Source organism: Silene latifolia, chromosome 4, assembly GCF_048544455.1.
Source record: "Silene latifolia isolate original U9 population chromosome 4, ASM4854445v1, whole genome shotgun sequence".
Classification (NCBI taxonomy): domain Eukaryota; kingdom Viridiplantae; phylum Streptophyta; class Magnoliopsida; order Caryophyllales; family Caryophyllaceae; genus Silene; species Silene latifolia.
In genome coordinates, this window is record NC_133529.1 from 38,383,448 (window position 1) to 38,404,671 (window position 21,224).

Sequence of the window (21,224 nt, forward strand, 5' to 3'; positions counted from 1 at the left end):
AACACATGATAATGTTAATAGGAGTAAAAATTGTAAGACGGGATTAAAATAAAACAATTAAGATATAGTTGAAAAAGGAAATTATAACTTAAAAATTTAAGTACTTTAAGTTTCTATGTCGTGTTTAGAGGTCGGAAATACCTATGCAACAATTTCATTTTAAACTGGGCCGTGGTTAGAGCCCAATTTAAAGAACCCAAACAAATCTAACAGTTTCACCATTTCGTCCAAGTTTCTAGAGATTTCATTACATTTCAACCTCGTCTTTAATTATCAAAAAATCTAACAGCTTCACCATTTCATTAATTATCAAAAAATCTGAAAAAAAAAAGGACAACATTTCAACATCGTCTTTATCGCCTTCTCAAAAATGTCATCAACCTTCCCTTCAATCTTCATCAAAATGAACAGATCCATCATTCAAACTTTGCGATTGAAGATTATTCAAGATTCTTCTATCCTTCGTTCTCAAAAATGGTGAAAATGGTTGATTTATTATTGAATATCAAGGTTTGTTTACGATTTACAATTTTGTCTAATTTTTTTTTATTTTTTTTAATTACGGTAAAGTAGTAATTGTTTTTTATTTTGTACTATAATCGTTTTTTTATTATTGCATGTTGTTGGATATTGTTGCAAAGGAATTCCAGATCTACTAAAATGGAGGATCGGTTGATATTAAGGTCATTATTGTAGATCAAGGTTTGTTTTCTATGATCTACAATTCTTGTCTTAATTTTTTTTTTTTAAAAAAAATTGCCGTAAAGTAGTATGGAAAGTTTTTAAATTTGTACTGTAATTGTTTTTTTTTTTAATTGCATGTTGTTGGAAGTTGTTGAAAAGGAACTACACAACTTCTAAAATGATGGATCTGTTGATATTAAGGTTATTATTGTAGATCAAGGTTAGTTTTTTCTGATTAACATTTTTGCCTTAATTTTTTATTTTTTATTTTTTTTATTTCCGGTAAATCAGTACTGCTTTTGAAAGACACATGATATGTTATGTGCTATGTTAAGGCAAAATGACTGTGTTTGTTAGTGTAAAATTGACTTACATAGGAATAATTGTGTTTGTTATGTTTGGTTTGATTAGAGAAAGTAGTTAATTTTGAGTGAATTGTTATTTAGTGAAATGATTAGTCTCACATTGTGATCCGTCTAAAAAACAAAGTGGTGGTGTAATGTATTTTTATTTTACTCTTTCTTTCTTCATCTTATATTGTTTGATTTATAGTCAGGAGTTTAATTATACATTCTTGTTTCAAATTTAATCGATGGTTTTTATTTTTGGTACTTGAATGTCCTGTCAAGGCTTCTTTGTTGGTTGAGAGAGCTATTTAATGTCGTATACTTTGTTTTGTGGTGAATTGAGACGATATTAGAGTTGACCCTAACTGTTGACTTGTGGTGGATGATACACGAGAAAAATAGGTCAAAATCGTGTTCTTTCAAAAGCTATTTGGGGTATCAAAATGAATATGTGATTTGACTATTTGACAAATTTAGCTATGTATACCGTCAATTGTCCTAACCTTATCAAATTGAAACTGTGTTCTCTAAGTGCTGGTATCATTTTATATTAAGCTAATATCTTGATTTCTCTAAGTGCTGGTATCATTTTAATTCAATCATCAACGCAAGTATGTTTATATTAAGCGAATAGTGTATCAAAATAAGAAAAATCTAAGACAATGTTGATCTGTTTGTATCATTTTAATTCAATCATAAAGCGATTAAGGTTGTTTGGAAGGCTAAAATATCATATCGGCATGATTATTGAATATGGCATGATAATTGTTGTAGAAATTATTTCATTAGGTTTTTGTTTTTGTTCTTTAATGTTGGTCATTGTTGTCATACGTATTAGAAGAAGAAACTAAATCTAAGAAATTGATAATTAATACCAAGAATTGATAACTAACAGAATCGGATAGCATATAATTGGAGTAGATCTTGCATCAGCCCAGATGATAACTATGTTGCTGCAGGTTCTGCAGATGGGTCTGTGTATATTTGGTCAATTCAGAAGGGCGACATAGTTGCTACTTTAAAAGAACACGCGGCTCCTGTTTTGTGCTGCAATTGGAGTGGTCTTGGAAAAATATTGGCTACTTCTGATAAGGAAGGGGTTGTCTGCGTATGGTCGTGAGTTTGACGGGTTTATCATCGTCAGTTGACGTGGTATTTCTATGCAACCAATTATACACCACCTTGACCATTTTGAACAGAATACATGATTTGTCTATAAATTGACTTCTGTTCATCGGTCATTGAAGAAGTGAGCACTTCATGTTCATTCTTCAAAGCATCCTTATCATAAGATAACTCATCTGCCAAGAGCCTATTCGAGCACGTTGCAAGAATGTCAATGTCTGGATATGGCATGTTGTCAAACTTACGCAATGAACTACCATTTCGTTGCAACCATGATTCAATTTCGGAAAGTGTATAAGTGCAGAATCGCGCGTCCGTCATTTGGAGTTCTCGCATACACAAAGAAAAATATGTTGTGTTTCAATATATCCAAAGAGAAAGTTACTTTATTATAAACTAAAATAAAATTAATATATTTTTAAAGCATAGTTGACAAACTACCTGGGTTACGTAGTTCCGTTCGTCTTTCGTATAAGATATCATCGGATAATAACTTCCACGTCTTTTCCCAAACTAATTCGGCTTCACTAAGCTATTAGTGAGCAAAAGAGTTGCGAAAAGGTTCCTAAGATAGAATCTGTCCCAAAACTCGCTTCCTCAATGGCATCAATATACTCTTTATCATCACCAAGTAAGCCTAAAGCGTAGCAAGCCTCTTTGAAAGTTGGGTGAGGGAAACCATTTACAGTTCTAATATCTTCATATGATTTCGGTCCTTTAACAAAGTTCAGTAGAGTTCTCAAATAGTACCTCTCACCCCCATTTGGAGACATATGATACATTCGGCCAAGAGTAAATCCTCTTTCCCTTGGAGTCCATCTCCTTTCTTTTTTTTTTTTCACACATATTTTTGTGGAAACTCCCAATATGTTAGATCTCTACCATCGAATTGATTATTATATTCGGCCAAGCCGTGAATTTTGTTCTACCTCAGGAAGACCTTTCGACCACTTCGTCGATTGGATCATCATCATGGAAAATAACATTTTGCTCATTAGGTAGGTGATAATCTAACCGGGGGGGGGGGGGGGGTCCTATATTGAATAGGAAATGAAAAATTCTCCAAACGACTTCACATGGTGAAATGTAACTAGCAAATGTAGTATTGTTGTATTTGATCATCATCATTTGGGTCTTGACTACCTATTCGAAAGAAAAAAAAGGTTCTTAATAAGACATTTAATTTAAATATTTTGAGTCAAAAATCATGACAAAGAAATTAGATAGATACGGTCGATTACCAGTATTGCTGCGAGTCGCACTAACAGTGACACGGTCAAATCCTTTATTAATGTACTTGAATAAGTACTTAATTGATCTTGCTTGGTTGCACCATTCCACATTAATGTGAGCACGATATTTCAACAACAAATCTGCATTGTATGGAACAACATATCTGTTATCAACCGTTTTACGATTTTTTTCAATTGTTCTTCCATTGTCCCTTCTCTTATAAACCGGATAACCATCGCCATCTACAGTAGTTCTCTCATTAAACTTCTTAGGGAATTTTTTCGAGCAAATTCCATCAATCATGCATGGCGAATCTGGGTTAAGTTCTCCACATGGGCCATGAATCATACAATCCTTAACTGCTGTATAAAGGGCTGGGTTTTCTAGGGGGTCTGGAATTTCAGCACTTATAATACGATCAACATCCACGGCTTCTGGGAACTTGTCATCCCTTTGTAAAAAGAGCAAAATATGGGCATGCGGTAGACCACGCTTCTGGAATTCAATTGTATAAACAGCTATAAAAAAAACGTTATTTAATTAGACGGAGTTAAGTATCAAAATTAGAAGAGATAAAGAATATAACAGATATTTTAAAATGTTAAATAAAGTAAAAGATAAAATCACCTGCCCTTGTTCGCCCAAAAATATGTCGTTCTTTAAAGTCCCGCATGAGCTCATCAAGTTTCAATTTAAAGACTCGAGTAACTATATCAGGTCTATCCTCTGGCCGTAGGCCTCTTTGTTGAACAAACCTAGTAATTTCAGGCCATTTTGGGTTGCATGTGAAGGTAATAAACAAATCAGGATACCCACACCACCTGCAAATGGTCATTGTGTCTTGATATGTTTCCCTCATGTAACCCTTGCCTCCTACGAAAGATGATGGGACAATGAAACGAACACCAGCAGAGGAAGGGGTGGTCTGTCCTACAGCTGCAGCATTTGCCAGATTCTTGAAGTTTTCGGACCGCAACTTTGGTTGGTTAAAACGGATATACTTTAAACGGTCAGATTCTATCATTGTGCAACCGTCAGCAAGGAATTGTTGAAATGCTTTACCTGGACAATACATACGTAAACAACGAATATAAAACATGTCACCATATGATCTAGTAACAAATTGCAACAGATGTAAAATCAATAAATAATTTTAAAATCAAAGAAAAAAATAAATTAAGTTTGAAATAATATACCTGCCATCAAAATAGTTGGATACTCCCGGTCTATTGATCTATTTTGAATGCGAAAGGCAAACCACTCCCTCAACGTTAACTTATCCCGAGTGTTGTTATTGTTACTGGAGGAGGCAGCTTTCGACTGTTGCCTATGAGGGATACCAAGTCTATGACCATCCTCTCCACGCGGGAAAAGAATAGGGTACTGCAAAGCTAAATAAGAAGCATGTAGCTCTGATATACATTGTAGTCTACCCGAACGTTCCTCAACCACAATGTCCCTGATGGGGCATATTCTGCACCGCTGACCAAGTCAACACACTGAGCAAGGTCAAAGATATCCACAAAGAAGTCAACGACTGGATCGCTTAGCCGATGCGACCCATCGGCACCGCTAGCTGCAGGTATCGGCATGGCAACCCGCCACCGGGCACATATCCGCGTACTCACATCCAAGACCCTCGGCCGGCCCGCCGTAGGTAGGTCCATCGAGGGTAGAACGGTCTTTCCACCGATAAGCCACTTGGCCACTTGGCACCACGTGACAAAAGGTGAAAGCCTATAAATACTCCTCAACCTTCATTGAGGAAAGGATCCAACAACTTAACCTAAATACACTATTCATCTGGTAATATCTCCTTTATCTCTCTACAATACATATCTAGCCAAGTAACACAACTTAATCCTTTGAGTTTATCGACTTGAGCGTCGGAGTGAGTACGCTTGGCACAAAGCCAAGCCCTCGGTTCGTTCATTGTTGCAGGAGAGGCCGAGAGGAACGATAAGGACTAGAAGAATCCAACCAAAGACATTACTCTACAAGCCACGGGTGGTAACGATACTTGCTCGGAATTACACCGGAACAATTGGCGCAAATCGTGGGGAAAAGACACTAGAAGCTAGTCACATTCATTCCCAAACAAAAAAAAAAAAAAAAAAAACAAAAACCCACCCAAAAAGCTAAGAAAATGTCGAAACAGAAAGATGCGATCGTGGCAGAATCGACGAAACCGCATTTTACCAAGATGATACTTTCAACAATTTCGAGTCATCTGACCCTCCACCGGCGGTGTAGTCCAACCGGAGTTCGGGATGCCATCAATACCCGACATGCCGCGTGCCGACCCAACTGTGTCACCATCATGGGACATGTGGTTGACATAGAAAAACCGAAAATGCTCCTAGACCTAATTAGTAGTACGCCCTGCTCACCTTTGTCACGCCGACAAGAGCGGTGAAAGCGTCCGGAGACCGGGGCCCAAAATGTGACTCGAGAAACTTGAACGGAGCACTAGGAGAAGCCGACCCGGCCAAGTCGCGGGGAGCCCAAAGTGGGCGCGGTAGACCTAAGTCCTTCCCGCACTCGTGGGAGGACAGCGTCCCCGCCGCACGAACGAGGCTCACCCCGAAGAAGCCGGAGGAGTCCGAGGCTCGGCGAGTTGGAGAAGAAGTCCGAGTCGAAGAAGGAGCCCTCCCGCTACGGGGGAAGGAGCGGGTTAGGGACCCACGGAGCCGATCGCGCGCGTGCCGTTCGACACGTGGTTAGGCAACCCCTCAACGCCTACGTCCTCGAAGTCCGGTCGAATAAACTCAAGCCGCCACCTCGTCGTACAAGGGAGACGGTGATCCGATCGACCACGCCGAGGCCTTCGAGTCTTACATGTCGGTATGGGAGCGGCCCGACGAGGTGCAGTGCCGAATTTTCCCAACAACTTTGCATGGGATGGCTTAGCCGGTACAAAGGGCTTCCGACGGCTCGGTGTACTATTACGCCGACCAAGGGCGCTTTCCTAGCCCAATACTCCCGATAAGAGAAGGGCCGTAGAGACATCCGACCTCCCGACCATCGAGACAGAGGGGGCGAGTCTCTCCGGAGCTATGTGAAGAGGTTCGATGGAAAGGTCCAGCAGATTCGAGAAATTAACCCCGAGCTGGCGGCCTTCGCGCTGATGAAGGGCCTCCCGAGGGAGCCTTAAAAACGAGCTCATCAAGAGCGGAGGCACAGGCACGGACGCCGCGAGAAAGTTGGCCGACCAAGCCATCAAGGTGGAAGACTACCACAAGACACGGGAAGATCCCCGCGAAGCCGAGCAATCGAAAAAGAAGAGTCACAGCGGGACGATCGGGACGAAGGACGCCGCGACAACAACGGCTCGCGGTCCGACGGATCGACGCCGTGAGAATACGAGATCACGATCGGACGGATCCGACCGGAAGCAAGACTCGGCAGTGCCGGGTGGAATTCGAGAACGTACCACCGGAGGCGGTATAGTGAAAAAACCCCTCTCGTCGTGTCGCCCGCCGAAGTCTTCGCCCGAGCAAAAACGAGGGCCGAAGTGGGAGAGACCCCCAAGCCAAAAAGTGCGGTGACACGAGCGATCGTGAGTACCACGGCCACAGCCATTTAACCAACGACCGCCGCCACCGAAGAATGCTATAGATGAGCCGATCCGGAAGGAAGCCTCGGCAAAAGTACGTTGCAAAAGGCCAAAAGACCGACGCCGGCAGATTCGGATAGGAAGTCCGTCTTCGAGCGGATAGGTGTGATTCATGTTGTCATCGGGGGCAACGAGAACGGAGGGTCCGCTCATGGGCACAAGCGGCACCTAAACGAGCTATATCAGGCCATCAACTTTGTGCCCAACTCGAGGATCCCCTCTGCAGGCATCCCCGATATAACTATCGGAAGAAAGGACTACGAAGGGGTCATCGCCCCTCACGGCCGACCGCTTGTAGTCAATTTGGACATATCCAACCACCTGGTCAAGAGGTGCACGATTGACACAGTGCATACACGAACATCATGTTTAGAGAGTGCTTTCTCGGCCTCGGCCGAAGATCGAGGACTTAAGCCCCCGCACCAACCCCCTATCTGACTTCTCGGGGCGGGTACCGTCCGGGATCAATTAAACTCCGGTGACGTTCGGCGAGAAGAACGCGGCTAAAAACATCCTAGCTGAGTTCGTCGTCATTGACGGCTCGTCCGCCTACAACGTTCTCATAGGCCGAGTCACCCGAGCGAGGGCCGACGCAGGTGATGTCCATCAGGGCCCTAACAACGATGTATGTCTCGGACCGGGGGAAGCGCATAAGCTTGTCTCCAAAGACGAGAAGGATGAGGTGGTCAACGTCCGGATAGCTTTTGCCCGAGGCCGCAACATGCAATCCCTCAAAGAGGCGAAGAAGTCCGAAAAGGGAAAAAGCCCGTCCTTACGGCGGGAGGCGACCTCATGGATACGACTAGTGGTGATTGGGGGGGATGTGCAGGATGAGCCGTTAGGACATTGGTAACCTTGTAAAATTTATGTAGCTACGGAGGTGTCCAAGATAGCTGTGGACACCCCAACGCATGTTTTTACCTAGTAAAAAAACCACCCGCGCCTTCCATCAAAACAAAATTTTCCCATCAGTTGTTTATCAAGAAATAGACGCCGGCTCACACTGTCATACCGACAAGAGCGGCGGTCTATATCAAGAAATGACGACGGCCACACTGCATCATACCGACAAGAGCGGTCTCATATCAAGAAACGTACGCGCCACACCGTCATACCGACAAGAGCTTTAGCGATCTCCATCAAGAGTCTAGCGCCGTCGCATCACCCCAGTAGTAGACGCCACTTTATCACCCCAAGAGGTTTGATGCCGTCGCAGTCACCCAAGTGGTAGACGCCACGTAACACGCTATCAAGAAACGTACGCCGCTCACACCGTCATACCGACAAGAGCTAGCGATCTCCATCAAGAGTCTAGCTGTCGCAGTCACCCCAAGTAGTAGACGCCACGGCGATCACCCCAAGAGGTTTGATGCCGTCGATCACTCCAAGTGGTAGACGCCACGTAACACGCTATCAAGAAACGACGCCGCCACACACTGTCATACCGACAAGAGCATAGTCTCCATCAAGAGTCTAGCGCCGTCGCAGTCACCCCAAGTAGTAGACGCCGGCGAGCCACCCCAAGAGGTTTGATGCCGTCGCGCTCACCCAAGTGGTAGACGCCACGTAACACGCTATCAAGAAACGACGCCGCTCACACTGTCATACCGACAAGAGCGGCGAGTCTCCATCAAGAGTCTAGCGCCGTCGCAGTCACCCAAGTAGTAGACGCCACTCAGATCACCCCAAGAGGTTTGATGCCGTCAGCGGTCACTCCAAGTGGTAGACGCCACGTAACACGCTATCAAGAAACAGACGCGCTCACATCTGTCATACCGACAAGAGCGCTAGTCTCCATCAAGAGTCTAGCGCCGTCGCATCACCCCAGTAGTAGACGCCACTGCGATCACCCCAAGAGGTTTGATGCCGTCGCAGATCACTCCAAGTGGTAGACGCCACGTAACACGCTATCAAGAAATGCACGCGCTCACACCATCATACCGACAAGAGCGGCAGTCTCCATCAAGAGTCTAGCGCCGTCGCAGTCACCCCAAGTAGTAGACGCCACGGCAGTCACCCCAAGAGGTTTGATGCCGTCGCAGTCACTCCAAGTGGTAGACGCCACGTAACACGCTATCAAGAAACAGACGCGGCTCACACTTGTCATACCGACAAGAGCTAGTCTCCATCAAGAGTCTAGCGCCGTCGCGATCGCCCCAAGTAGTGGGCGCCACGGCGATCACCCCAAGAGGTTTGATGCCGTCGCATCACTCAAGTGGTAGACGCCACGTAACACGCTATCGAGAAATGGACGCCGCTCACATCGTCCCAACCCGACAAGAGCGGCAGTCACCCTCGTAAGGCGGATACCACGACAGTAGCGGTCATCGCACACTACACTCGCAAAAACAGACGAAGTGTCTTGGAAGCATTGAAACACAGTTGAGATACGCACTCTAAAACGGACCCAGCCAAGCCAATCCAAAAAAAAAAAAAAGGGGACTCAATTAGGAATACAGGAAGACAACTCTGACGAAGATGAGACAAAGACCTCGGCCACGCCAAGGGCGAGGGAAACGAATTATTATTAGAAGTTACAAAATTACAAGTGAAAAGAATACAGACGACGGCCGTCCCCATAGGGACACGCCGAAACATAATCTACCAAGGATGTACAAAAAAAAAAAGAGAGGCAAAAAAAAAAAAAAAAAAACTAGCGCTATGTTCATGTATCAAGAGACAGCGGGGAGGAAGGGCTGAGTAATTGGCCCCCGGACAGCTGAAGCAGATCTGCTGTAAACTTGTTCTCATCAAGCCGCATCTTCTTCAGCAGGCAACCCAGCAGCTTTTCTAGCAGCCTCAGCCTTGGCATCAGCATCCTCAGCTGCCCTCATCCTTTCGGCTTCTTCTTTAGCTACCCTAGCCTTCTCAGCAAGAGCTGCCTTTTCCGCGGCCGCCTCCCTCTCCATCTTCGCCTTCACCGCCTCCTTGGCCTTCACCGCCGCGGCATTCACCTTAGCCTCAAGCTTGTCATCAAGCAGCACGTCGAACCTGCCCCACGGGAAGGAACCATCAAGAGGGAAAAGCTCCCCGATAACTTCCCTAAAGCATCTTGGCCAAATCCGGAACTCGGCGCACGGACTTGGGAAGCGGTCGGTTTGCGACATCTCGATGTCCGCCTCCTTTTGCTTGATGATGGCATCTCTGCCCCGAACCACCTCACTTTCGAGCCTTAAACAGTCCGGGACTCGTTCCTGCTTGAGGTAGAGGTCGGCGCGCCCCGAGCGAGCTCACATTTCCTCGCGATTCGCGACCCGGCGCCGCGGCCTCGGCTTTAGCCCTCTCAAAGTGAGGACCTCCTTTTCAGCGTCCTCCCGAGTTTTCTCTCTGCCAAGAGCGCCTTCTCGGCTTCTTCCCTAAGCCTCTGCTCATTGAGGAGACCCAGCTTCGCCGATGCGACCACCGCTTAGTGGCATTACGCTCATGAACGGCCCGAGCCACGGCCTTCTCTTGCTCCCGAGACGAGCGGCGGTAGCCACGTTCCACCTCGCCGGCTCCCTAATAAGCTTCGTACCCTCCTCTATAAGCTCGGAGACGGAAGCCTTCTGGGATGAAGGGACGGTGATGGCAATCGGCCACTAGCTGCCTGGCCGGGAGACGAAAGCCTTCAGGATGAAGGGTTGACGGTGGTGCCTTGACCACCAACTGTGCGAGAGGACCCCACCGCCTTCGCCCAACGTGAGCGAGCGGCCGGGCCGGTCTACAAAAATTTAATAAAGGCATCAGTATCAACATATATCGGCGCATCAGAAAGCAAGTCATTAGGGGCACCTAATGACCTAGCTAGATTTGAGCCGCGGGATGGATGGTTACCTTGCCTGGCCTTCTTGACCGGAGGAGGCACCTCCTCGCCGCCAGAGAAGCCGTCTTCTTCCTCTTACGGATGAGAGGAGATCCCTCGCATCGAGTCCCCCTCGGAAGGAATATCAACAATCTCCACTTTCTTGGGGGAGGGATAGGAGTTTGAGCCAGGGGTCAACGGTGTTTTTCGCGTCCGACGCACTACACCGCTAACGACCCTCGCCTGAGCCTCCTCCACGCTCAAGCCCTTCCGCCGTTGTTCCATAAGGTCACTCGCCGGCTTCCTACGGTCAATGGAGCCTTCGGATGCAAGTTAGCAACGGTCCCATCTTTGTGCAGCCCCATTCTACGAAGAAGATCCTCAGACAAGTACCTTCCAAAGTGGTCTGCGAAAGAAACAAAGCAAGAGTTAAGTAGAAAAAAATAAACCGAAATCCGAGTAGCAAGAGCATTAACAGCGGCGATGGGCCTCACACCGACCCCACTCACCTGTGCTAGGGGGGTATGAGGCCAACGTGTGCGAGCGGCTCATCCCGAAGGATGATCGCGTCTGGGAATCCATTTTTTCGGCACTCCCACTCTTGTCCACCTCAAAGAGCCTCATTGCCGACTTCTCATCCTCTTGGAGATAGACGCGCCGACATCCATTTTGAGTTTCTTCCGGAAACCCATCTATCGTGCTCGCCCGAGTTTCACACCGCAAGTTAACTCGGTCTTTGGAAAAAGCGGGCGGCGGATAGTCATCCCAAGACCTTAACGTACACCCACGGCCTTGCGATCCTTGCAAGAAGGAAGCTTGTTGAGAGGCATAACCCGGCTCCATCTCCACACTATACCATCCGACGCGCGAAAATGGTTTGAGATGGTGAAGCCCGTGAATAAATTCACCGTTGGGGCTGTCCCTTGAAGAGACAGAGCCGGACAAAGCCGATTATGGTCCTCATGCCAGGCGGGTGCGGTGTGCGGCAAAGAACGTTCATGGCTCTAATAATGGCCACAACGTACTCATTCAACGGAAACCGGAGCCCAAACTCCAAATGCTGCATATATACGCCGGTATGGCCCGGCGGAGGGCAACAGACGGCCTGACCCTCCTCAGGAATAACAATTTCGTATCCCCTACCGAAGAAAAAATGGCCCTCGAAAAATTTCTCGCCTGAACAACTGGCGAGCTCATGAGTCCAAGCACGGTCAAGAAGGACCTTACAGGCCTTGCCGTGATCCATGACGTACTGTCTCCCCTCACTAGGACGAGACCTTTCCGCATCATCACCAAAATCATCACCGAGATCACCAAAAGAGTCAGAATCCTCCCATTCCTCCAGAATTTGAGGATCAACTTCAGGAGAAGGAGACCTAGGGCCCCCCGACGCAGGTTTACTAGGTCCAGCATCAGCAGAAGACATGATTCACAACAAATTATTAGCAAGGAAAATGAAAAGTTTACTTGTTTACCTTAAAGAAAAATACTCGCCGGATCAAATACTCCGAAGATTAAGAAGAAGAAAACCCTTGAAAGTTTGGAGAGATGAAGATTTTAGAGAAAAATTTTCGAAAATAAAATGGAAGCCAAAATCACGGAATAACTACCCTATTTATAGAGAAAAGCCCATGCAGAAGGACCAATCAGGGCACAGCCCATGAAGCGTCAACCAATCAGCGAACACACACGTGTCAAGCATGCAACCGCGGGATGTCAATCGTCGCAACAGTTGAATGTCAATCAATGCAACAATGACCAAACGTCTTCAACACGCCTATTCACATCTCTTCGACTGTTCACCTCCCTCAAACAGATTCCTAGGTATCTAGTCTCCGCCGGCTACCGATCAACCAAGCCAGGAAGCACCACGGGGGCAATCCAAATCAACGGCACTCTCGGCCCTGGTCTCGGCCAGCGTCTTGTTCTTTTCCACATCGGATACCCTTCACGCATCTATGTGGAGGGGGGATATGGTATATGGTACGGCCTAGCGAGAGCCACGCCGATACACAAGAGGACACCGATACAGAAAAATTCGCGAAATTTACTTGATGCAGAATATATGCTCAGCATACATCGGAGCCCATACCACGGCATAGACTACGCTGGGGCAAATTGATGGGCATATATTCGCACCGCCGACCAAGTCAACACACCGAGCAAGGTCAAAGATATCCACAAAGAAGTCAACGACTTGGATCGCCTAGCCGATGCGACCCATCGGTATCTACCTAGTTGTATCGGCATGGCAACCCGCAAATGCGGGGCACATATCCGCGTACTCACATCCAAGACCCTCTACGCTGCCGTAGGTCCATCGGCCGAGGGTAGAACGGTCTTTCCACCTGATAAGCCACTTGGCCACTTGGCCACTACGTGACAAAAGGTGAAAGCCTATAAATACTCCTCAACCTTCATTGAGGAAAGGATCCAACAACTTAACCTAAATACACTATTCATCTGGTAATATCTCCCTTATCTCTCTACAATACATATCTAGCCAAGCAACACAACTTAATCCTTTGAGTTTACTGACTTGAGCGTCGGAGTGAGTACGCTTGGCACAAAGCCAAGCCCTCAGTTCGTTCATTGTTGCAGGAGAGGCCGAGAGGAACGATAAGGACTAGAAGAATCCAACCAAAGACATTACTCTACAAGCCACGGGTGGTAACGATACTTGCTCTGGAATTACACCCGGAACAGTCCCTACTATCAATTGTGTTCTCTATATCTCCCACAATTAAGGCAGCAACCTCTGAGACGGTAGGTAAATTATATGTTCTCCCATCTGTATGACGTGCACTAATAAGCCGTAACCTGACCTGACCATCAGCACCTTGGTGTAGCCGATCTCTAGCCATTCTAAATGATTTAACCAAAACGTTGTGACGATCAAGCATTTCTTTTAATTCCGTCATTAGACCATTGTCAAATTGAATACCGTTATTAGAACTGCATATATAAATGAAATTGATTATTTTCTTTTTTATTTTGAAAAACAGTTAACTACAACCTTAAAAAAATAAATACATATAAATAAAAAAGACAAACCTTACTGCATTCTTCCTATGCTTCAACTCCTCTTCCGTGTCGTAAATGTAAAGTTGACAATAAATGATTTTTTTTTCTACAATAAAACAGGTTTTTATCACTTATTTACCATTCGTGATGTTGCTGATTGGAGTCGTGGTTGTTGAAGTGGCTGAATTTTTTGACAACATTTCCTGACGTAAGAGAAGCTTCCTCTTTTGCCTTGCTAATTTTGCAGCCAGTTGTTGTTGGGTCAAATTATTGTGTAGACACGTATAAGCTTCGAAAGTTCCTTTGGATCTCTTTAGGGACAATTTTTGTTTCTGTTGTTTCCTTGAGGTTTGTGCAAGTAGATAGTTGTTTACACCTTTTGCCAACTCATAATCTATGACAAAAAACTATGTTAAACATATGGATTAAAAAGAAATATAACATATGGATTATAAAGAAATAGAGTAGTTAACAGTAGGTTTTTTTTGAAAAAAAGGTAGTAGGTTGATTACCATTCCAAAAATTGGTTATAGAGGCTGCCATTAGTTTATTTGTAGTCATATCTGAACATTATTTTAAAGATTGCGTAAAATCAATATAAAGCCCATCATGAGAGACAAAAAAAAAAAATAGGAAGTACAGAAAAACTTTAATTAAGAGACATACCAGTTGGTGAGTGAGGAAATGATGATCTACCATTAGGTAGGTGAAATGATGACTCACTTTGAATATTTGGAAGTGGCTGAAAGGCTTGAGTAAAAACGAATAGGTATATAATGAGGAAAAAAAAGTTAGTAAATTTAAAGTCAAAAGTTTGTAAATGGTAAATACGTATTTGTATAAATTTCTTTCAACTGAGAGACGTACCATTTTCAGATTGATACAATGGTGCTTTACCGTTATTTTGATGGTTTGATATTTTCCTTTGAATTTGTGGAGGTGTCTCTAATACTGGCGAAAAATCAAACACTATAACATCATGTGATGTGGGAAAATATAAAAGTAACCATGTACAAATTCCACTGACATTATTGATGAACAATGATTAATGATGACCAGTGCTCTAATACATAGTTGTATTATGCAATAAAAATCAATAATAGAGTAACATACCATTATGTGATTGATAAATCGGTGTTTTACCCTTGCTTTGTTGAAATGAAGAGTGAATTTGATTTTCTGGACTTGGTTGTAATTCTTGCAGGTTAAGAGTCACGTTAACATCAAAACGTGGAGTTACTCATAATAAGATTGTGAGAAAAAAACAAACGGTAAGCAAATTTCGATATTTGATTGCACATATTTGTGTTTTTATAAGTTAATTTAAATGTAAAGACTTACCATTCGGAGATTGGAAAACAGACCAATTACCATGGGATGGTTGACCTGATGCTTGCCTTTGTACTTGTGTGTTTGTTATGTCACGTAGCGGCATCATATACGTACCTTATTGTATTTGTTAATTCATTATATTCATTATATTCAGCAACTTCTTATGATAACATAGTTGTATTATGCAATAAAAATCAATAAATAGAGTAACATACCATTATGTGATTGATAAATAGGTGTTTTACCCTTGCTTTGTTGAAATGAAGCGTGAATTTGATTTTCTGGACTTGGTTGTAATTCTTGCAGGTTAAGAGTCACGTTAACATCAAAACGTGGAGTTACTCACAATAAGATTGCGAGAAAAAAACAAACGGTAAGCAAATTTCGATATTTGTATTGCACGTATTTGTGTTTTTATAAGTTAATTTAAATGTAAAGACTTACCATTCGGAGATTGGAAAACAGACCAATTACCATGGGATGGTTGACCTGATGCTTGCCTTTGTACTTGTGTGTTTGTTATGTCACGTAGCGGCATCATATACGTACCTTATTGTATTTGTTAATTCATTATATTCAGCAAGTATCTAATTAGTAATACACTATATTATGTAAGAAAATAAATCTAAGTTTAAAAGATATACCTGGGTAAATTGGAGTTCCGAAAATGTTCATATACCCATGATTATTTGGCTGTGAATGAGTAATAGTGGACATTGACGTTCTATTGTGTGTGGATCCCATTTTCTCATAGTCACCTAGAAGAATAGCGAAAAAATTTAAAAACTTTGTGCGTACCTAATTTTAGCCTTATACATAGGATGTATTGTAGCCTTATATGGTTTCAAATATACATAGGTTTTTTCCTTTTTGTACTAAAATTACTACTAAAAAATTGTTTGTGAAATAGTTGCATTATTTTGGAGCTGTTATGTTAAATTGAAAAGACTTAACTTGGTAGAAGATGATTATTATTCATGATGAGCAACGTAGAAGAAGGATACAATACATACTAACAGACTCCTCAATCCTATATTTGACCTCCATTAATCTTCTCCTAAAATATGGCAACTACTCCTAATTATATGACAAATAATTGACAAACTTAACATATACAAAAGATACATGATATATTTAATTACGGTAAAGATCAATATCCATATTAGTATTATTCGTATTCTATTAATTATACACGTAATTATACTTCCAGTTCAATTAAAATTTGTATGAAATAGTTCTAACCTTTTTTAGCTTCATTGCCATTCCTCCTACTTTTCTTTGATACTTGCTGATGAGAATTAGATGATGCCATGGATGAAAGTAACGTTTTTGATGAAATATAATTTTGAAATAACTGAACAGAAAAAAGGATGAGGCAGTATTCTGAGATTTATAGGGGTAACAATAAATAGAATTCGAATAGCCACTTTTTTATTCAATTTAGGTTTTACACTATTATCAAAATAGTATAGATAAACGAAATCTATGAGCCATTTAATTTCCAGTTTTTCGAAATTGAAATAATTGAATTTTAAGAGCCAAGTCTTGGAACTTTAATTTTTAATAATGTTTCACGATTTACACTGTCAATGACTATGTGCAAAAATTTTGATATGTTTTGTAAACCCACCGTGATATTTTTTTCTTATCAAAAATTTACTTCAAATTGATGAAGTTTGGTTTTTTGAAATATATACTGTTTGATTAAACTATAAATTCATAGGGCTAATGAATAATGTGTGGGTATCACGTTTTTATTAGTCAATGTGTCAATGTGTCACGTTTTTTATCTAAGCCCTAATAAAGACTAATATTTTTTTTATCTAAGCCCAAAAAATTCTAATCATTCCAAAATACTTTCACAGTTATCTAAAAGACAAATAATGTGGACACTCTAATCTAAAAGTTTATTTAAAACGTGACACATTGACTACATTAATATTTTAATTTTATTTTCAATTAGTGTTTCTGATTTTAAAAAGTTTGTCTGGTAATACATGGGTGGGTATCAGTTTGTTATTATTTGTTAAGTTAATTAGAATATCATTGTTTGGGAGGGAATTTATCCGAGACAGGTTCTTTGGGCTGTCTAACGTTGATTAAAATTTTAAAAGTGGTACGTAAAATAACCTTATCTGTAAATAGGGTACATGAGACACTGACAATGTATCTTATCAGTAATATATCTGTATCTTTACCAATTTTCAAAATTTAACAAATAATCGTCCAACTGCTCTTAAAAAAATTGTGACAATTTTAAGTAGAATAACAATAAATTAGAGGGGTCTTACGTATTTGAAAACAAACATTAAAAATCCAAATTCATCACACAAAACACTGAACTTCAATTACCAAGACATTAAAATCAAATTTCATCACACAAAATCAACCAACAACTTCAGTTACCAAAATCCGGCAACATTCAACTTCCAAGTTCACGTAAGTACCAACACATATCAAACCAAAAAGTAGTACTATAAGAAAATAACAGTCTTCCAAAATAGTTCTCAAATTTAATTAAAAACATCTCAAGTTCACTTCTCCGTCTTGACAATAGAGGCCTTCTTAGTTGTAGAGCTTGCATCAATTGTTTGAGAGTCATCATTAAATGGCAGAACCCTTTTGAGAGGAGTTATTGTTTTTGGGCTGTTATCTTCTGCATGTGACTCGTCCTCGCATTCCTGCAAAGTATTTCATGTGTTATTACTCAAAATTTACCCATAACATTTGTGAATTAGAAATTTGTAAATTCTAACCTTCGAGCTTTGGCCTTGGATCATGGGTGTATGCCTTGATTTAAATGAATTCATCTCCGCCTAAGAGTAACAAAAAAAAAAAACGCTTAATAATTAACTATTTTTTCGTATGACAAAAAGAGGTTAAACTTAATTGTAAATGTAAAAATACCTTGAAAATTTGTGTATATCTTTGAAGCCATTTGTCGGCCATCTCAGCGTCGTCGGTCATAGTAACAATAGTATAATTCGTAAGACCTTTGATCACATTGTACTTGTGATCTATGTGTACTTTGAACAAAAAGGACCTGTCGAGAAAAACTTCGAGGTCCCTCGGAATGTCATTTGGATCACAACCATCCTATGAAAAACATGACAAATCAATTAGTAAAAGAAACATTTTGGTAGATAGTATAGTATTCAAAAGTTAAGCCCAAATAAATACTTACCTTTTCATTTTTTGAGAGTAGCTCAAAAGCAGATTTGGTGACGAATTGACTCACTTGATTATCGAACGCCACAAAGTCGACCAAATCATCTGAGGGGTCTGAGACCTGGAATTTGACCTGGAATCTGAATAAAAAAATATAGATATAGTTTAGTTTCACATATGAATATGGAAAGAATACATCAATTAATAAATTAATAAAGGGAGATTAAAAAGTTTTGTAAGTTCGACCTAGGCACTCTCGATGTAAATCCAGTAATACGACCGTCACAATTATCTTTGTTACAAATCCATCTCCCATTTTCGTTTTTGGTTGCCCTTGTCCAACACAATTTACAACTGTCGTAGTACCACCCGAACGTGCAGTCGAGGTCTACGATTTTTGCAAATGTGTAGTAATAACCTTCCTGCAATTAAAAAATTAATTAAATTGATAAATTCATAGTTGTACGGATATAACAAATTATTTATAGTTCACGAAGAAATTCTTAGCAAATGAAGCACCTATCAATAGTATACCTTCTCGTTTTCCTTAATGTCACTTATGGATTTTATACTTTCGAATGTCATATCATCTTTGTCGTCGTCGTCAGGAATCTCAATTATTTGAAGAGAGTTACTTGCTGAAGGAGTGGTAAGACTGATGAAATAAAATAAGTTAGAGATGGCATAATCTTATAAAAAATATAGATAATAAAATTGTCAAATAAGAGGAAGAAAATATACGTTGGCTGAAATTCGGTCACTTCAGGTATATCGGGGTTGACGTTAAAAACTGTTGCATTAAAAGTGGTCTGGATCCGCCATGTACCTAGAATATTTAAAAAAAATGGGAAATGGAAAAGTCTTAATTTATTTTAATATATATGTATATATATATATATATATATATATATATATATATATATATATATATATATATATATATATATATATATATATATATATATATATATATATATATATAACGATTATATGACGTATTATATAGTACCTTCATATTTTTTTGTTTGCGCACATTGGATGACAATCACTTTTGATTGCTCTGGGTTTGGAAGCTTGGATATGAGTGCTGGTACTTGATCCGTGAATGTTCCCCACAATGTGCACGAAAGTTGGTTTCCCCTGAAATAAAAGCCAAAATAATCTAGTTAAATAATAGATAATTTATGAAGCACTCATATTTTCCAAAAGATACAGTACTGATGAACTTACTCATAGTCTTCTAGCTTAATTGTGCGACAGAGATGCTTATTTGGAGTTTCTGTAATGGGACCAATTTCATATAGTTTCCCTATTACATCTGGAAATTGCAAAATTGGAATTAATATAAATGAGTAGGTTTTTCAAAGAAATCTAAATAAAGTAATAATATCTTACAATTGAAGATTCATACCTATATATTGCGTCCCGGGAATTATACCATCCAATATATCATTGAATCTTGCAAAACGATATATGCTAGTAGGTATTGTTGGATCTTGAGTGGGTTGGACTCTTGTCGAAAACTCAAATTTTAAACGCAAAGGGTGAGGAGTTGCCTTATCTAGGCCTGTGTTGTTGTCTACGGTTAAGTTGCGAATAGTATAAACTTCACCGACAGTAAGCTTTGGTCCAAAGTGGGACATTAATCGCTTACGTATTGTTGCTTGGATACACTCATTCTAGTTAAAGGAAAAATAATAATATAAATATTAGTAATAAGGAAAAAAAAAGTAACTAAAAAATAACACTCTGATTTTATACCTACAACATTATGATGTCAGAGTTTCATGTTTCTTGAAGTGCTTATCTTAGTGATAGCTAATTTTAAGAAAGTAAAAACTTAATGAAGTTTCAAGTGTACATTATTTTACTAAAACTTGGTCTTGATATATTTTACATTATTTTACTAAAACTTGGCTGACCAGAATTGATCCAATTGCTCTTTTAACACCAAATTCAATTGACATTTTGTCGGTAAACAATTATAAAAAAAAAAAAATCAAAGGGCTGCTCTGAAATATTGAAAGGGTACTTGTGAAAATAATGAATCGAAGCTTCTTTATTACAAACTCACGAAAAAAAAATCTGAATGCAAAAATATATATAGGCAACAATAATACGTACTTTTGCATCCACAAACAATAATTCAATTGCTTCAATTGCGTCCACGGGTTTCTTCTTATCGTCGTTATTGTATTTGTTGGCTAAATTGTTTTTGTTGGAAAATTCTGGTCTTGACCACTTGTGAGCAACTCTTACGTTCATCTGAGTGGCTCTAACTCCGTATTTGAGATCGCTAATGGTAAGAAAATTTGTCATAGCCATATTTGCAATGGAGATTAAATATTTGCAATGGAGATTAAGTTGTTGAGAAATTAAAGAGTTTTTATTTTTTTTGGGTGTTTGACAGGTATTTTTTTTTGGGTGTTTCACGTTCACAGGTTGATGTTGTTGATCCAGGTTTGAAAAACAATTTTATAGGAGAAATTATAAGAACAATAAAAGAGGTGAATGTCGATTGCAATTCCCGATATACATTTTCAATTGATTGTAATTTGAATAGGATAGTGGTTGTAATTTAATTAGGTTTATTGGTATTAGGATTTTATTTTGTCAAAAAGTTATCCAGGGAAGCAAATAGAAGATCAAAAAAAGAGGTGAATGGCTTTGATATTTTCGAAAAACCTTGAAAAAAATAAACTTCATTATGGCAGATAATAGATGGCGTGATTACAAAATTTTTTTTTTTTTTTTTTTTTTTTAAAAAAAAAAATTTATTGGCTGAAATTAGGGGTAATGATGTATCTTTAATAGCATTTTCAATTGATTGTAATTTCAATAGGATACTGGTTGTAATTTAATTAGGTTTATTGGTATTAGGAGTTTATTTTCTCAAAAAGTAATCCAGGGAAGC

At 40.7% G+C, this 21,224-nt stretch overlaps 1 long non-coding RNA gene across 1 annotated transcript; it reads left to right on the forward strand.

The window, feature by feature from the left end:
• The first annotated feature begins 308 nt into the window (after positions 1-308).
• Positions 309-21,016, forward strand: LOC141652213 (uncharacterized). The gene is made up of 7 exons (XR_012547040.1): positions 309-510; positions 642-702; positions 833-904; positions 13,931-14,018; positions 15,015-15,081; positions 15,449-15,515; positions 20,721-21,016. It is a non-coding gene; the product is annotated as an uncharacterized LOC141652213 (long non-coding RNA).
• The last annotated feature ends 208 nt before the right edge of the window (positions 21,017-21,224 follow it).